This window comes from Macaca thibetana, chromosome 18 (genome assembly GCF_024542745.1).
Source record: "Macaca thibetana thibetana isolate TM-01 chromosome 18, ASM2454274v1, whole genome shotgun sequence".
NCBI lineage: Eukaryota > Metazoa > Chordata > Mammalia > Primates > Cercopithecidae > Macaca > Macaca thibetana.
In genome coordinates, this window is record NC_065595.1 from 3,234,682 (window position 1) to 3,252,408 (window position 17,727).

A 17,727-nucleotide genomic window follows, 5' to 3' on the forward strand; every position below is an offset into this window, starting at 1 on the left:
GTCTCTACTAAAAAAAATACAAAAAAGTAGCCGGGCGAGGTGGCGGGAGCCTGTAGTCCCAGCTACTCCGGAGGCTGAGGCAGGAGAATGGCGTGAACCCGGGAGGCGGAGCTTGCAGTGAGCCGAGATCCGGCCACTGCACTCCAGCCTGGGCGACAGAGCGAGACTCCGTCTCAAAAAAAAAAAAAAAAAAAAAAAAAAAAAAAAAAAAAAAAAAAACCACAATTACTTTTGCATTCACCTAAAATTGGAACGACACAGAGAAGACTAGCATGGCCCCTAAAAAATAAATACATAAAAAGAAACTGCAGAAGGGATTATTTTATTTAGTTTAATTTGTTTTGTTTGTTTGTTTGTTTAGATCTACGTACTGGTCAGTTTTTCATCCTCACATTTTTGTGTGTCTGACCTTCATCTGGCATCATATTCCTTCTGCCTGATTTACAGGTATATTCTTTACAAATTTTCTTAGTGAGGATGTTTAGTGGCAAACACTCATTTTGTTTACCTGAAAATGTCTTTATCTTACCCTAATTCTTTTTTTTTTTTTTTTTTTAGACTAGATCTCACTCTGTTGCCCAAGTTGGAGTGCAGTGGCGCAATCATAGGTCATGGTATCCTCCATCTCCTGGGCTCAAATGATCCTCTCACCTCAGCCTCCCGAGTAGCTGGAACTACAGGCATGCACTGCCATGCCCAGCTAACATTTTAAAAATTTTATTAGAGACAAGGTCTCACTATGTTACCCAGGCTGCTCCTGAACTCTTGAGTTCAAGCTCCCTGCCTCCCAAAGTGCTGGGATTACAGGCGTGAGCCATTGCACCCGTATTTTGCTCTCCTTTTTTTTTTTTTTTTTTTTTTTTTTTTTTGAGACGGAGTTTCGCTCTTGTTGTCCAGGCTGGAGTGCAATATCTCAGCTCACCGCAGCCTCCGCCTCCTGGATTCAAGTGATTCTACTGCCTCAGCCTCCCAAGTACCTGGGATTAAGGCACGCACCACACGCCCGGCTAATTTTTTTTTGTACTTTTAGTAGAGATGGGGTTTCACCATGTTGGTCAGGCTGGTCTTGAACTCGTAACCTCAGGTGACCCACTCACCTTGACCTCCCAAAGTGCTAGGATTACAGGCATGAGCCACCGCGCCCGACGCTGTAAATATTAAAATATATCTTTTTTCTACTTATAGTATTTTAGGTACACAATTATTTTCTTTCAGCCCACTAACAATATTCCATTTTTAGCTCTGCCTCTGTTGTGGGTGATGAAAATAGATCTTTGTTCATTTGAACATCTCCATCTTCTTTACTGGCTGCTTTGGAGGCTTCTCTTAGTTGTTGATGCTTGATAATTCATTATGGTGTGCCTAAGTGTGGATTCATTTATTCCATTTACTTATTCATTAGAAATTCTCAGGAATTATAATAATTATAATACATTATAATTATAATAAATATTTTTATTTATGTATATTTTATATATTTATATTTTTATATATTTATATATTATTTTTATATAATTATAATTATAATAAATATAATAATTATTATTATCATCATCATTTTTGAGACAGAGTCTCACTCTGTTGTCCAGGCTGGAGTGCAGTGGCATGATCTTGGCTCACTGCAACCTCCACCTCCTGAGCTCAAGTGATTCTCCTGCCTCAGCCTCCCGAGTAGCTGGGATTACAGGTGCCCACCACTATGCCCAGCTAAATTTTGTATTTTAGTAGAGACGGGGTTTCACCATGTTGGTCAGACTGGTCTCGAACTCCTGACCTCAGGTAATCCACCCGCCTCCACCTCCCAAAGTGCTGGAATTACAGGCGACAGTCACCGCACTCGGCCTCTCAGGAATTATTTCTGAGGAATCATTCTTAGAAATATTTCTACAAATATAATCTTAGCCTTATTCTTTCTCTTTCCTCTGAAATTCCAACACCCATATGATAGGCCCTGTCATTGCATTCTCCAAGTTTCTTAACTTTTTTTTCATATTTTCTATCTCTTTTTCTCTCTATACTGCATTCTGGGTAATTTTATTAGATTTATTTTGTACTTCACCAATTTTATCTTCATCTATGTCTTCCGTTAAACCTCTCCATTTGCTTTGATAATTTAATTATTTTTTGTCTTTGTAATTTGGTTCTTTTTCAAATGTGCTTGGTCAATATTTTTTGATTTTTTAATTCTAAAATTAACAAACATGCACAAAAAGTTGAAATAATAGTATAATGAACTGTTATTTATCAGTTGTTAATATTTTTGCTATATTTGTTTTATCTATTTTTCTATAGATTATTTTGCTAAAAGATTCAAAATAAGTTGCAGACATGACATTTGACTCCTAAGTACTTCAGTGGAAAAGAAGCTTCTAAGAATACTGGCATTTTTGGCCGGGCGCGGTGGCTCAAGCCTGTAATCCCAGCACTTTGGGAGGCCGAGATGGGCGGATCACGAGGTCAGGAGATCGAGACCATGCTGGCTAACACGGTGAAACCCCATCTCTACTAAAAAATACAAAAAATTAGCTGGGCGAGGTGGCGGGCGCCTGTAGTCCCAGCTACTCGGGAGGCTGAGGCAGGAGAATGGCGTGAACCCGGGAGGCGGAGCTTGCAGCGAGCTGAGATCCGGCCACTGCACTCCAGCCTGGGCGACAGAGCGAAACTCCGTCTCAAAAAAAAAAAAAAAAAAAATAGAATACTGGCATTTTTTCAAATCCAGAATTCCGTCATTATGCCTAAGTACCAATCATCTCCTAACATCATTTAATACCTACTCCGCATTCACATTTGCTTGATTGTCCCTAAAATGTCTTATTTTTCCAAGGATTTAATAAGGGTTCATGTCTTACATTTTTGTTATGCCTCATTTTAATAGCTTTTATGAGATATAATTGACCTATGTGAAACTGCACATATTAAAGGGTAGAGTTTGATAGGTTTTGACATGTGTGTAGATGTGAAACTTTCATTACAACCAATGAGTGAACATATCCTGTCACTCCTAAACATCTTCTTGTTCTCCTTTGTACTCTTTCTACTCCTTGCTCCCCAATTCCCAGGCAATTACTGATCTTTTTTCAGTCACTACCGATTAGATTTCATTTTCTAGTATTTTTAGTGAATGGAATTATACACTAAATCTCCTTTTCTGTTTGGCTTCTTTCGCTTTGAATAGTTATCTTCAGATTTATCCATGTTGTTGTATGAATTAATACTCGTTCCTTTGAACTGCAGATAGGGTGAAAGTCATACCTCAGTAAGATTGAGTTATCCAACCTATGAACACAGTACATCTCTCCATCTATTCAAGTTTCCTTTAATTTCTCCTAGTGATATCCTGCAATTTGCAATGTTCATATATTGTCCATATTTTGCAAAATACATCACTAAATGTTTCATATTTTTGATATTATGTTAAAATATATTGTTTATGTAGTTTCAAATTTATCGTTGTTTTTTAAAGATTGGCTCTGTATCCTGTAAGCTTACTAAACTCGTTTATAAATTGTTGTAGCTTTTTTGTTGATTCCAAAAGGATTTTTCAGCTAAAGAAATGTGTTTTCTGGCCAGGTGTGATGGCACATGCCTGTAATCCCAGTTACTTGGGAGGCTGAGCCAGGAGAATCGCTTGAACCCTGGAGGCAGAGGTTGCAGTGAGCTGAGATCATGTGCCACTGCACTCCAGCCTGGGCAAAACAGTGAGACTCCAGGAAAGAAGGAAGGAAGGAAGGAAGGAAGGAAGGAAGGAAGGAAGGAAGGAAGGAAGGGAGGGAGGGAGGGAGGGAGGGAGGGAGGGAGGGAGGGAGGGAGGGAGGGAGGGAGGGAGGGAGGGAGGGAGGGAAGAAAGAGAGAGAGAAAGAGAGGGAGGGAGGGAGGCAGGGAAGGAAGAAAGAAAGGAAGAAAGAAAGCTATTATCTAATAGCTTTCCTGCTATTAGAGAGAAAAATTAGTCTTTGACCATTAATTATTATGCTAGCTATAGTGGGTTTTTTTGTTTTTGTTTTTGTTTTTTATATAGAAGCCCTTTATCCTATTGAAGACATGCCCTTCCTTTCCTCCTAGTTTGTGAGTGTTTCATGCATGAATGCTGGATTGGATTTGCTAAAATTGTGTTAAGAACTTTTGCATTTATATTCATGAGGGCTCTCAGCCTGTCCTTTTGTTGTTGTCCTTTTTTTTTTTTTTTTTTTTTTTGTGAGATGGAGTCTCGCTCTGTCACCCAGGCTGGAGTGCTGGGGCATGATCTCGGCTCACTGCAAGCTCCGCCTCCCGGGTTCATGCCATTCTTCTGCCTCAGCCTCCCGAGTAGCTGGGACTACAGGTGCCCACCACCACGCCCGGCTAATTTTTTGTATTTTTAGTAGAGACGGGGTTTCACTGTGTTAGCCAGGATGGTCTTGATTTCCTGACCTTGTGATCTGCCCACCTCGGCCTCCCAAAGTGCTGGGATTACAGGCCTGAGCCACCGTGCCTGGCCTTGTTGTCTTTCTTGGAACATGTTTTTTGGGTCTTTGTATCAGGGCAACACTGGTCTCTGAATTGGGAAATATTTCTCTCTTGACTCTTTCGGAACAGTTTAGTATTCGCACAGTTTTCAAGTCATAGAAACAATGTTTCGGCTTTTGGATTTGTTGGTGGTTTGTTCTCAGCTGCCAAGGATGAAACACCAGCAGATAGGGTACAAGCTATGCAAGGGTAATGAAGAAGGAAAAAGGTTTGGCATCGATCATTTGCTGCCAGACACTGTTACATGTTGTTGTTGTTGTTGTTGTTGTTGTTGTTGTTGTTGTTTATTGAGACAGAGTCTCACTCTGTTGTCCAGGATGGAGTGCAGTGGCACAATCTCAGTTCACTGCAACCTCTGCCTCCCAGGCTCAAGTGATTCTCCTGCCTCAGCCTCCCAAGTAGCTGGGACTACAGATATGCACCACCACGCCTGGCTAATTTTCGTGTTTTTAGTAGAGATGGAGTTTCACCATGTTGGCCAGGTTGGTCTTGAACTCCCGACCTGAAGCAATCTGCATGCCTCGGCCTCCCAAAGTGCTGGGATTACAGGTGTGAGCCACCGCGCCTGGCCTGTTACATGTTTAATCTCTTCTCATTGTCTCACAATTTCTTGAAGAGTGTAAGATGACTCATTTTACAAGTTTGTTCAGAGAGTTTAAATATTCGCCTAAAATGGCACAGTAAGTCTTGGAGTTGAGATGGAAAAGCAGACTCAAGGCCTCTAGAGGCCCTGCACTTTCTTACACCAGGTGAGCAGGGTGAAGAATATTCCTAGTAGTTCAGGAAACTGTGATCTGTAGATTTAATTTGAGTTCACTCTAAAGTTGTTTAATTTCACAGATTCCAAATTGAACTAAATCCTGACACTGGCCTGAAGTTTGCTGAATCAAGTTGAGCCTAAAGCTGCCTCCTAACATATTTTAAGTTCAGCCTAAAGGTTTCTCTGTCCATCTTGTGAACTATGTAGCAAGTGGAGATGTAAACAGACCACAGCCTACACCTGTTTTGGCCAATCAAATGTAGCCAACTGTTTGAACTGTGTTTTTTTGTTTTTAGACAGAGTTTCGCTCTTGTTGCCCAAGCTGGAGTGCAGTGGCGTGATCTCCGCTCACCCCAACCTCTGCCTGCCAGGTTCAAGCAACTCTGCTGCGTCAGCCTCCCAAGTAGCTGGGATTACAGGCACACGCCACCACGCCCAGCTAATTTTGTATTTTTAGTAGAGATAGGATTTCTCCATGTTGGTCAAGCTGGCCTTGAACTCGCAACCTCAGGTGATCCACTCACCTAGGGCTCCCAGAGATGTTCAGATCCACAGCCCAGTGCTTTTTTTCCGTATGATCTTTACCCACACCAGCTCTGATTCCAGTTTTTTGAGTTTATACCTGGATCCTGCACCACCCTTCTCCAGCCTCTGGTCCTTGACATCGTTTCTTTATTCATCTGCACCAAGGACTGAGGCAGAAGTAACCATCTGTTTGAACAATGTCTACATTCAGAACATACTAGAAGGTATAGCACACTTCTTACACGGATCAGCAATTCAGCGATGTTCTCTTTTCATTTTATTGCTTAGAGCTTCACGTTGGTGGGAAGCTCGTTTGGCCATAAAAAGAACTGCCGAGCACTGGTACACCATGACCCTGCAGGTTCCTGGAGAGAGGCAACACATCTTCTTTGGAGAGGACAGTTAAATATGTCCCCTCTGACACAACTACACAGACCCTTTTCCAAGCTCTGCAGCCATCCTCCCCACCTAGTGAAATAAAATGTAGTAGACTTCTGTTGTTTAATTGCACTTAATACACCTTTTTTTTCTTTCAACCACTTTGAACAAACTTATATATTGTCAATAAATCTTTTGAGTTTCCATTTCTATAAAACATTCTGGGAGAGTGTACAGTACAAACTTCAGTGACACAAACTACCATTTGGAAGTATGATCTATGTGTGTATTTCCACTTAAATAAGTAAGAACACGTAGTTCCATGGAAATGTTACCCTGTAGCAATTTTCCAGGCCTCCTAGCCTTCAGCCCTGACTAATGACTTCAGTTCATTCTTCCAGAAAATTAAAGAAGCTGTTGTCATTCTGTGGTGGATACAAAGTTAGATAATTTTTCTCCCGAAAAGATAAAACACATAAATATTCTTATATTTGGAGGCAGTAAAATCTCATCTGTTCAATTACTCCCAGAAATGAGAGGTTTAGTGCAAGCTGAGCCTCCCTACCAGCCAACTAACTTCACCTGCCCAGGGAGACAGGAAGACGCAGCATGGACTATTTCCTTTCCACACACCCACTCCCCCCGATCACTTTACTTTCATTAATTTATTTACTTTAGAGACAAGATCTCATTCTGTTGTCCAGGCTGCAGTGCAGTGAAGTGACCATAGCTCACTGCAGCCTTGAACTTTAGGGCTCAAGCGATCCTCCCACCTCAGCCTCCCAAGTGTCGGGATTACATGCATAAGCCACCGTACCAGCCACCCATGCTTACTTTAAATTGCAGGAAGCAATTGCAGTCAATGTCTTTGGGAGTGACGGCTGCTCTGTGAAGCTTAAAAATTCCAACATATTTTCTTCCATAGATTCCTGAAAGATGCTGAGAGCCTTTCACTTCACAGAAAAACACAAGTGTCAAGCCGTGTGACCCCAGGAAAAATCACGTGACCTGTCTAGGTCTCAAATTGTAAAATGAGAAAGTTGAACTAGCTGCTTTCTGAGCTCATCACAAAGTTTAATATTCTATGACTTTTCTAGGATTGAACAATAAAACATCAAGCACTGTTTTTTTTTTTTAGAAAATATGTTAAATGATGGTTATAAGTCAATGGCCCTGGAACCCATCCATTTCTAGGGTTCAGAGTGTTCCTGTCTGCTCGTTTGATCACAGCCGGGAGAGCGCACTTGGCTATAATAAAAATAAAAACGTACTAATGATTCACGAGTATACTTACAGCCATCTTTCTTTATGCAGATCACTGATAGCATGGAACTGCCCCTTTCTGGGGAGGTAGGGTACACAGAGGGCAGCCACCTCTAAAGAGAAGACTGCTCTCCAAGCCGCTTCAATCCTCAACACAGCCAGCCTATTGCCGGCCAGTCTTCATCTGGAGCCCCAAGGTACATGGGAAAATAGGCACTGTTCCTCCCCGACCATCCCAGCCTTCTCCTCCTGTCCCTGCTGACCTCAGTCCCACCAGCCAGCATGCATGCTGAGTGTTGCTCTCCCCCTACCATCCCAACCTTCTTCCCCATCACTCCCCACCTCAGCCCCTCCTACCAGCACGCATGCTGAGTGTGCTCTCCTCGCCCACCCCCAGACTGCTTGCCCCATCATCAAGACTCCCATGGCATCTTCAGATTCAAAACCTTCTCAGGGGCGTCCTCAATTCTCCTTAGCAGACTCAGGTCTCAGGTCACACCTGCACCTGCCGTGGGCTTCATCACAGACGCGTCTGCCCACCGTGGAGCCCTCCGGACTTCCTGGCAGCCACTCATGCCGCTTTGCCCCAGGTTTCCATGCAGCTGTGCCATGCCTGGGTTCTGCACCTCACACCCTGGGTGTTTCTCTGAAGCCGACTCTCTCAGCGTTCTCTCCTCAAGCTCCTGCGCTATCCTTCCCCTTCCCTGCGGGTGGGTGCTCCTCAAGCTTCCTGCCTGCCCAAGCCCCCTACTCCTCCTCTTGGGTGTGCTTCTGGGAGTGCATCTGTGGCTCCCCAAGTGCGCTTCCAGTCCTGAGCCCTCCGGTGCACCCCACACCTACATTTCCAAATACCCGGGGATCCGTGCAGCAAAGTCCTACCACCACACCACAGTCATCCTGTCACACCCAAACTCCCTGCTCCATCCAATCTGCCTCTCTTCTAGCGACCATCTTGCTTCCCTGGGTGGCACTCCTTGATTCCCTGGCAAATCTGTGTGATCAGTCAGCTGGCCTGGACCACTGTTGCGGGAAACTGAGGACTAGAGAGACTGATAGGGAGAACAGGAGGATTGTTTATTTAAGATACTCACCAGCTTAGTGGATTCATATCCAAAGAGCTGAGCATTGAACAAAGACTGAGCAGGGTTTTTATAAGCAAATTTACAGAAGCAAACAAAAGCAGTTAATCATATGGTAGGTCACATAATCTATAGCATAGCATAACTTAACTTGTGGCCTTGCATAGCTTGTAGCTTGTAACTGCATTGAAAGAAAAAGAAGAACTGGCTAAATACAGACATTTGTAAAACATAGTTATGCCTAAGAAGCCAGGGAAAGGAGTAGCAATAAAGGAATTTGTCTTTTTCCCTTTTTTTTTCCCCTTCAACTTTGCCCTGGAAGAGGGTGGCGGTGGGGGTGGTGTCTGGAGCCCATTCCTTTGGCCTTGGTTTCTTAAACAGCATTATCCTATAACTGTCTTTGAAGTGAGCTTGCTAGGCAGAAGAAAACTTGTCCTTTTCTTTTTAACCCTTGCCTTGCCTGTTACTTTTCTTGGAGTGAATAAACGCATATTTATTTTTAAATTTCTGCCTCACCGTGACATCACTGGCATAGTTGCCAGGCTCGGCTCGCCACCTCTTCCTGTCTGGTCCTGCTGCTGCAGCCTGGTGTGACACCTGCATCCTCTTGACCCCTGGCTTTTGTCACCTAGCGAACCTCTGCTTCCAGGCTCTCCTCTCACAGTCCTTCTGCTCTCCTGCCATTGGAGTCCTAGCTCTCACCTTTAAGCCTGACCTTTTCTCTCCTAAGCTAAAATATTATGATGGTTTGCCAGTTCCTGCACTAAGGATTTAAACACAGAACATGCGATACTTAAGATGTGCAAAATAGTAGAAGTCTTGCTATGGACACCTGCATGCCCAGCAGCACCTCCACGACATGAGGCTGGAGCCCTGTGTCCTCACAGCTGCTGCAGTGCCTAACTCCAGGGCCCCCGTCCAGTCCTGTTTGCTATGCCCAAGAGTTGTGCTGTGAAAGGAGGTCTGCCTATCACTCTCCCCTGTTTTCTTCCTCCTTCAGGGACATGATCCACAGACAGAGAGAGCTGGGAGTTTATCATTACCAGCCATTTCTTTATCCTTTGCTGCCTCTTATCTCTAAGCTACATATAGCACTGTTTTGCCTGCTTTATATAAGTGATATCATGTTGTACATATCTTTATGCATCATTTTTTACTTTCAATTTCTTTCTTTTCTTTCTTTCCTTTTCTCCTTTCTTTGTTTCTCTTTCTTTCTCCCTTTCTTTCTCTCTTTCTTCCTTCCTTCTTTTCTTTTTCTTTTCTTTTTTGAGAGAGTCTCACTCTGTCGCCCAGGCTGGAGCGCAGTGGCACCATCTCGGCTCACTGTAATCTCTGCCTCCTGGATTCAAGCAATTCTTCTGACCTCAGGTGATCTGCCTGCCTTGCCCTCCCAAAGTGCTAGGATTACAGGCGTGAGACATCATGCCCAACCTCAATTTCTTTTTAATAGAGATAGGGTCTCACTCTGTTGCCCAGGCTGGAGTGCAGTGGTGCAGTCACCACTCACTGCAGCCTCCACCTCCCGGACTCATGGGATCCTCCCCAATCAGAGTCCTGAGTAGCCAGGACTACAGGTGTGCCCCGCCATGGCTGGCTAATTCACTTTCAATTTTGTTCATTTTCACTGCTATGTAGAATTCCATTGTATACTATATAATAATCTTCTCATCTATTCTCCCGTAGATGGAATTTTTGTAATTTCTAATTTTTAAAAAAATTATAAATAATATTACTTTAGTTCATGTCACTGAAACTTTGGCCTGGGCAACAGAGCAAGACCCTGTCTCAAAAAAAAAATCACTTTAAACATTCTTGTGCATGTCTCTGTGTATATAAACGTCCTGGAATGTAAGAGTGGACATTGTAGGGTTTTAAATAATTTTCAACATGATTGAAATAATTTACTTTCTTGCCAGCAGTGCCTGAAAATTTCTGCTGTGCATCTTCATCTTCATTTGGTGTGATTAGACTTCCCAATATTTACTAAACTCTGGGCTTTTCAGTTTTGGGAATTTCTAAGGAGGTTAAACTTCTCTTCATTTTTCTTTCCTTCTCACTGATCTGCCTTCTTATTTTTCTCTATTTTAAAAATCAGGTGTATATATTTTAATCTAGCTATTGTTTTGTTTTTTTTTTTTTTTTTTTTTTTTTTTTTGAGACGGAGTCTTGCTCTGTAGCCCGGGCTGGAGTGCAGTGGCCGGATCTCAGCTCACTGCAAGCTCCGCCTCCCGGGTTTACGCCATTCTCCTGCCTCAGCCTCCCGAGTAGCTGGGACTACAGGCGCCGCCACCTCGCCCGGCTAGTTTTTTGTATTTTTAGTAGAGACGGGGTTTCACGGTGTTAGCCAGGATGGTCTCGATCCCCGACCTCATGATCCGCCCGTCTCGGCCTCCCAAAGTGCTGGGATTACAGGCTTGAGCCACCGCGCCCGGCCTAATCTAGCTATTGTAATGATATATTCGAGATACTAGTATTCTATCAGATAAATGTGTTATAAATATCTTTGCCATTCTGTGGCTAATTGAGCTTATTTTGTCACTTAATAGATTCAAGTTTTGAGTGTAATGTAATTTTTTTTTTTTTATGGAGCCTGGCTCTGTGGCCCAGGTTGGAGTGGCAGTGGCACGATATTGGTTCACTGCAACCTCTGCCTCCCGGGTTCAAGCAATTCTCCTGCCAACGCGCCCGGCTAATTTTTTGTAATAGACAATTTTGTTTTTACAGTTTTACATTTACAGAATATTTGAGCAGCTAATAAAGTTTTCATCCACACCCCCCCACACAACATTTCCCCTATTAATATTATCCTGCATTTGTGTGGTACCGTTATTTGTTACAATTTTTTTTTCGAGATGGAGTTTTTGCTCTGTTGCCCAGGCTAGAGTGCAATGGTGCAATCTTGGCTCACTGCAACCTCCACCTCCTGGATTCAAGCGATTCCCCTGCCTCAGCCTCCTGAGCAGTTGGGATTACAGGTGCCCTCCAGCATGCCTGGCTACTTTTTGTATTTTTAGTAGAGATGAAGTTTCACCATGTTGGCCAGGCTGGCCTCAAACTCCTGACCTCGGGTGATCCGCCCTCCTTGGCCTCCCAAAGTGCTGGGATTACAGGCGTGAGCGACTGCACCCGGCCAGTCTGTACTACTTTGTTATGACAACTCCGGGAAACTAATACAACACTCCAAAGAGAAACGTGCAAATGTGCAGCAGCAGATGTATACAAGAATGTGCTTGAACAGCACATGCTTGAACAGCAGCTCCGTTCTGAGGAGCAAAAACCTGGAGACATTTCAAATGTCCATTAATAGAAAAGTGGATCCATAAATATGATTTAATCAGAACATAAAAGCAGCCCAAATGGAGACAATTACAGCAACATGCAACAATATGGATGAATACGGGCAATAAATATCCAGCAAATAAAATGAATTTCAAAGATGACACACAGTATGAGGTTAACTTTTTTTTGCAAAGTTAAAAGTTATCAATTAGGCATTGTCTTTCTGGAATGTATACACATAACACATACTATACTACACCACCCTATACTACCTTACACAACACTACCCTACACTATTCTACACTACACTACACTACCTTAAACAACACTACCCTACACTATTCTACACTACACTACACTACCCTACACTATTCTACACTACACTACACTACCTTATACAACACTACCCTACACTGTCCTACACCACACTACCCTACACTATACTACTCTACCCTACCCTACTCTATACTACACTACACCACACTACCCTACCCTACTCTACTCTACACTGTACTATACCACACTACTCTACCCTACCCTACTCTACTCTACACTGTACTACACTACAATACCCTACCCTACTCTATGCTACCCTACACTACTCTACACTGCACTATGCTGCCCTACACTAAGCTACACTACAATACACTACAATAACCTACCCTACATTACCCTACATGACACTACTCTACACTACACTATACTACTCTATACTACACTGCACTGTGCCACCCTACACTAAGCTACATTACAATACACTACAATAATCTACCCTACCCTACACTACCCTACACTACACTACCCTACACTACACTACGCTACACTACACTACCCTACACTACACTACGCTACACTACACTACCCTACACTACCCTACACTACACTACGCTACACTACACTATGCTACCCTTACACTACCCTACCCTACACTACCCTACACTACACTACCCTACACTACGCTACACTATACTACACTACGCTACACTACACTACACTACCCTACACTACCCTACCCTACACTACACTACGCTACACTACACTATGCTACCCTACACTACCCTACCCTACACTACCCTACACACTATTCTACACTACGCTACACTACTACACTACCCTACACTACACTACTCTACACTACACTACCCTACACTACCCTACACTACACTACTCTACACTACACTACGCTACACTACACTATGCTACCCTACACTACACTACCCTACACTACCCTACACTACACTACTCTACACTACGCTACACTACCCTACACTACACTACTCTACACTACACTACACTACCCTACACTACCCTACCCTACACTACCCTACACTACACTACGCTACACTACACTACCCTACACTACACTACCCTACACTACACTACTCCACGCCACACCACACAACACTACTATCAAAAGGAGCACAAGGGAAAGAACAATCCAGGATCTGGGCAGTCAGGAGGTGGCAGAGAGGCAGCACACAGCGTGGGGAAGACATGCAAGTAGACGCAGTTATTGCCAAGTTCTCGTTTTCACGTTAGGTAGTGGGTTCACAGGTGCTCGTTACGTTTTTACAAAGGAACATATCTGTAAAAAGGGCCACGCGTGGGCTAAGCATGATGATTTACTGTGAAGCAAGGGTAACGATGAACTCAAGCCGGTGCACGTGACTCCAGTAAGAAAAACACACAAGTGAACATAACTTAGTTCTGTTGCTGTGGAGGAAGACAGAACAGAAGCAGAGAACAGCTCACGGTTTCTGCCACACCCCTTTGATCTGCCATTTAGGTAATTTCCAATTCCCAGCTGTGGAAAGCGTGGTGATGACGTGACATGCACAGATTTATACAGATGCACAGCATCTCCTGAGGGAAAAGAGTAGATGTGTGGATGTGAGATCCGTCAGGCCAAGGGTTTATCTACCAAGATGAGCGAGACTCACACTCCAGAAAGTGACACCCTTGCTTACACCCCGCGAAGAGCACAGAAGGTTGTCAGCTTCCCAAATTTTTACTCACACTAAGCATTACCATTTGGGATGAAAAAAAAAAAAATCCTTGCCATCTTGTGCAGCCAAAAAGGCATATTTTCACCATATTTTTACTTTGCATTTCTTTAGCAACTTTTAAGTTGGACGTATTCAGTTAGTTCATTGGCCTTTTGAGCTTTTTCATTTGTGAACACTTGTTTGGATCCTTAACCCTTTTCTCTGGAGATGGGGTGATGGGGTTGCCTTTTTCGTATTGATCTGTGAGAGTATTTTACATATCAATCATTAGGAACATTGCTAAAGCGATTAAGCATTAACACTTTCAAATTACTTTATCATCTCTGATGATAAACTTGATAGAAAATTTCTGACCTTTGAAGGCCCTGAACTCTCTTCCTTTATTCACCACTGCCCTTGAAATATGCCTGCGGCGTGCTGAATGTTTCCTAGAATCCTCCCGGGGTCCAAAGCCAAACATGGAGGCAGGAGGAGCCAACAGCAAAGGACTCTACTGAACAAATGTCCCCTCTCACTATCGCCCTGCTCCAATTCCCTCTTCCTCATTGCACAAAGAGCACTAAGCCTTTTGCAGGGATTAACAAGCCACACATTATACTTTAAGAATTATTTGACATTTCAATCGCTGTGAAGTGTGAAAGGGTTCTATTGTGTACAGATTCAAATTCATCATGAGCTCTCATAACGTCCTGGGTAGAAGCCTGCTCTTCATTTTCATCTATATATCACAGGCAATTTCCTCTTGGAGTTTGAAGACAATGTTTCAGTTATGCATCCAGAAAAGAACAATTTGTGCATGGTAATCAAATCAATGAATCACTAATCCTCCTTAAACCAGACTTAGTGTCTCAAAAAGAGCCTTCAAAGGTTCCTTTCCCCACACATTATTTAACCAGGGTCTCCACTGGTTAATAATTAAAATGAGGCTGAATGCAGAGAGAATGGATGGGCAAATTGAGCGCAACAGAGAACAGGAAGAAAAAGGAAGTTTACAAGCACGAGACGAGGGAAAGTGTCTTACCCTCCTTGGAGGTTGACAGTCTGACCCCTTTTAAAAGAGAAAGCCATAAATTTTCATTCCCACTCACATTATTTTGTAACATCTACAAAAGGATGTGTATTTAAAACATTTGTTATTTTTCAGGTAGAACTAAGGTATGTTTATTCATAGAGAAGACATTTAGGTGACTGATGCAATGAAGAAGTGGCCTCATTCTTCAAGCGTGCTCTCTGTCAAAACCCGTGGCCGGGCTGCAAGCGAGGGGCCTAGTTCTCTGGGAATGGCTCTGTACGCTGCCCTGTGTCAAAACACACTCTCCGCCTTTCCTTTTCACCCTGTATTGACCAGTGCACTGGGCAAAAGAGTAAAGAAAATGCTTTTCTCCAATCATGCTAATCTAGCCCCAAGGGAAGCAACTTCTCTGGAGAAAATCCCTGTGGAGCAGGTGGGACCCACGTGGTGCCGCAAGGTGACTGGAGACACGGGAAGGGGCTGGCCGTGCTGAGCACCGCGTCAGAACTCCGTCCCTGAATTTAACACACAGTGTCACAGTCAGGCTGGGGGCCATTGATGCTGTTTGTTCTCCCTGGCACACAGCTGAAAGAATCAAGCCCAGAATGTGGCCCCAGATTCAAAACTGCATCAACCTCCGTTCATAGATGAATTGTTGTTGCTGACCTTTCAGATTGACTACAAACACCTCCAGGGGTGGGGGGCTCTCTGCCACCATCACTAATGTCGGATATGGCCGGTACCCGAGTACTCCAGCGTCTTCCTGGCTCCAGATGTGACACACCTGGCAGATTGTGGAAATCGCACAGAGGTGCTCTTTGTGCGGTTTCCACAATCTTGGAAATGGAGACAAAGCCCTCACAAGACCCTATATCTGCTGGCACCTTCCTCTTGGACCTCCAGATCCCAGAATGTTAGAAATAAATTTGGGGCCAGGCATAGTGGCTCATGCCTGTAAGTCCAACATTTTGGGAGGCTGAGGTGGGAGCACTGCTGGAGGCCAAGAGTTCAAGGCCAGCCTGTGCAACACAGTGAGACTTCTTTTTTTTTTTTTTTTTGAGACGGAGTCTCGCTCTGTCGCCCAGGCTGGAGCGCAGTGGCGCGATCTTGGCTCACTGCAAGCTCCGCCTCCCGGGTTCACGCCATTCTCCTGCCTCAGCCTCCCGAGTAGCTGGGACTACAGGCGCCTGCCACCTCGCCTGGCTAGTTTTTTTTTTTTTTTTTTTTGTATTTTTTAGTAGAGACGGGGTTTTGCCATGTTAGCCAGGATGGTCTCGATCTCCTGACCTCGTGATCCGCCTGTCTCGGCCTCCCAAAGTGCTGGGATTACAGGCTTGAGCCACCGCGCCTGGCCCATTTTTACAATAAATAAAAAAATTAGCAGGGTGTAGTGGCTCGCACTCACCTGTACTCAGAAGGCTCAGGTGGGAGGGTCGCCTGAGCCCAGGAACTGGAGTTGCAATGAGCTTCAATTGCACTGCTGCGCTACAGCTTGGGCAACAGTGAAACTCTGTCTCTAGAAAAGACATAATAGTCAAAATTCTGCTTTTTATAAACTACCTTGTCTGGGGTGTTTTGTTACAGCAGCATTCACAGACAGAGACATGTAGCATCAATAGGTAAATGGAGATGATACCGTTAGAACAAAACAGAAAGGAATGCAAATATATAATAACACTTTGGTGCCCTTTGCGAATTCTTAACAACTACGAATATCAATTCTGTCTACTTTTCTTATAGCTAATGCTTGGACATGCAGATCAGAGCAGTAGGAGAGAAAAAGGCTTTTCTGCAGAGTCACATGTCAATAGCGTGCGTCCATGCGTCTCATTCTGTGGTGAGGACAGTGGATCCCTCCAGCTCAGCTCCTTGGCTCACTTGTCCCACCCCTCTAGCCAGCTTTCATTGGCTCATTTCTTCATCATCACAAATTGTCGAGTGCCTACTAGGTGCCAGCCTGGTTCCACATGCCGAGGGTAAAGTAGTGAGCAAACTGACATACCTCTGCCATCGAGGACCTTCTATTCCAGGACAGGGAGACAAAGCAAAGCAACTAGCCAACATGAATAAAAGGACAGGGATAAGCACCGTACAAAGTATGAAAATGCAATTATGTATGGCAGATGATTGTTCAGGGGAGACCTCTCTGAGGAGGAGACAGTGGAGCCAAGATTTAAGTGAAAAGGAGGCAACTATTGCAAAATCGGCGGCGGGGGGGAATTGGAAGACTTAATATTGTTACCATGCTAAGATCACCAGAGTAATATACACGTTCAGTGAAATCTCTATCAATATCACTGTGACCTTTTCTGAAGAAATGGAAACGCTGATCCTAAAATGTATATGCAATTACAAGGAATCACAAACAGCCAAAAAAAGAACCTTGAAGAGAGTAAATTGGAGGACTCAGACTTACTGATTTCAAAACCTGCTATAAAGCTAAAGCAATCAAAAGAGTGTGTCACTGGCATAAGGACAGACGTAGATCAATGTTATAGAACCGAGAATCCAGAAATAAACCCATCATCTATGGTCAACTGACTTTCCAAAAGGGGGCCAAGACTATTCCACGGAGAAAGAATAGTGTCTTCAACAAACAGTGCTGGGATGATTAGAGACCCACATGCAAAATAATGAACTTGGAACCCTACCTCCCGCCACGAACAACAGTTCACTCAAAATGGGGCAATGGCCTAACCATGAGTGTACAAAACTCAGAGGAAAATATAGGGGTACATCTTCATGATCTTGGATTTCACATGGATTCTTAGATATGACACCAAAAGCAGGAACAAGAAAAGAAAAAACAGATAAATTAGATTTGATCAAAATGTAAAATTTTTATACATCAAAGGACATTATCAAGAAAATGAAGACAACATATAAAATTGGAGAAAATATATGCAAATCATGTATCTG

At 43.6% G+C, this 17,727-nt stretch overlaps 1 non-coding gene across 1 annotated transcript; it reads left to right on the top strand.

Moving 5' to 3' along the window:
• The first annotated feature begins 220 nt into the window (after positions 1 to 220).
• LOC126941573 (U6 spliceosomal RNA) lies at positions 221 to 325 on the top strand. Its single transcript, XR_007721360.1, has one exon. It is a non-coding gene; the product is annotated as a U6 spliceosomal RNA (small nuclear RNA).
• The last annotated feature ends 17,402 nt before the right edge of the window (positions 326 to 17,727 follow it).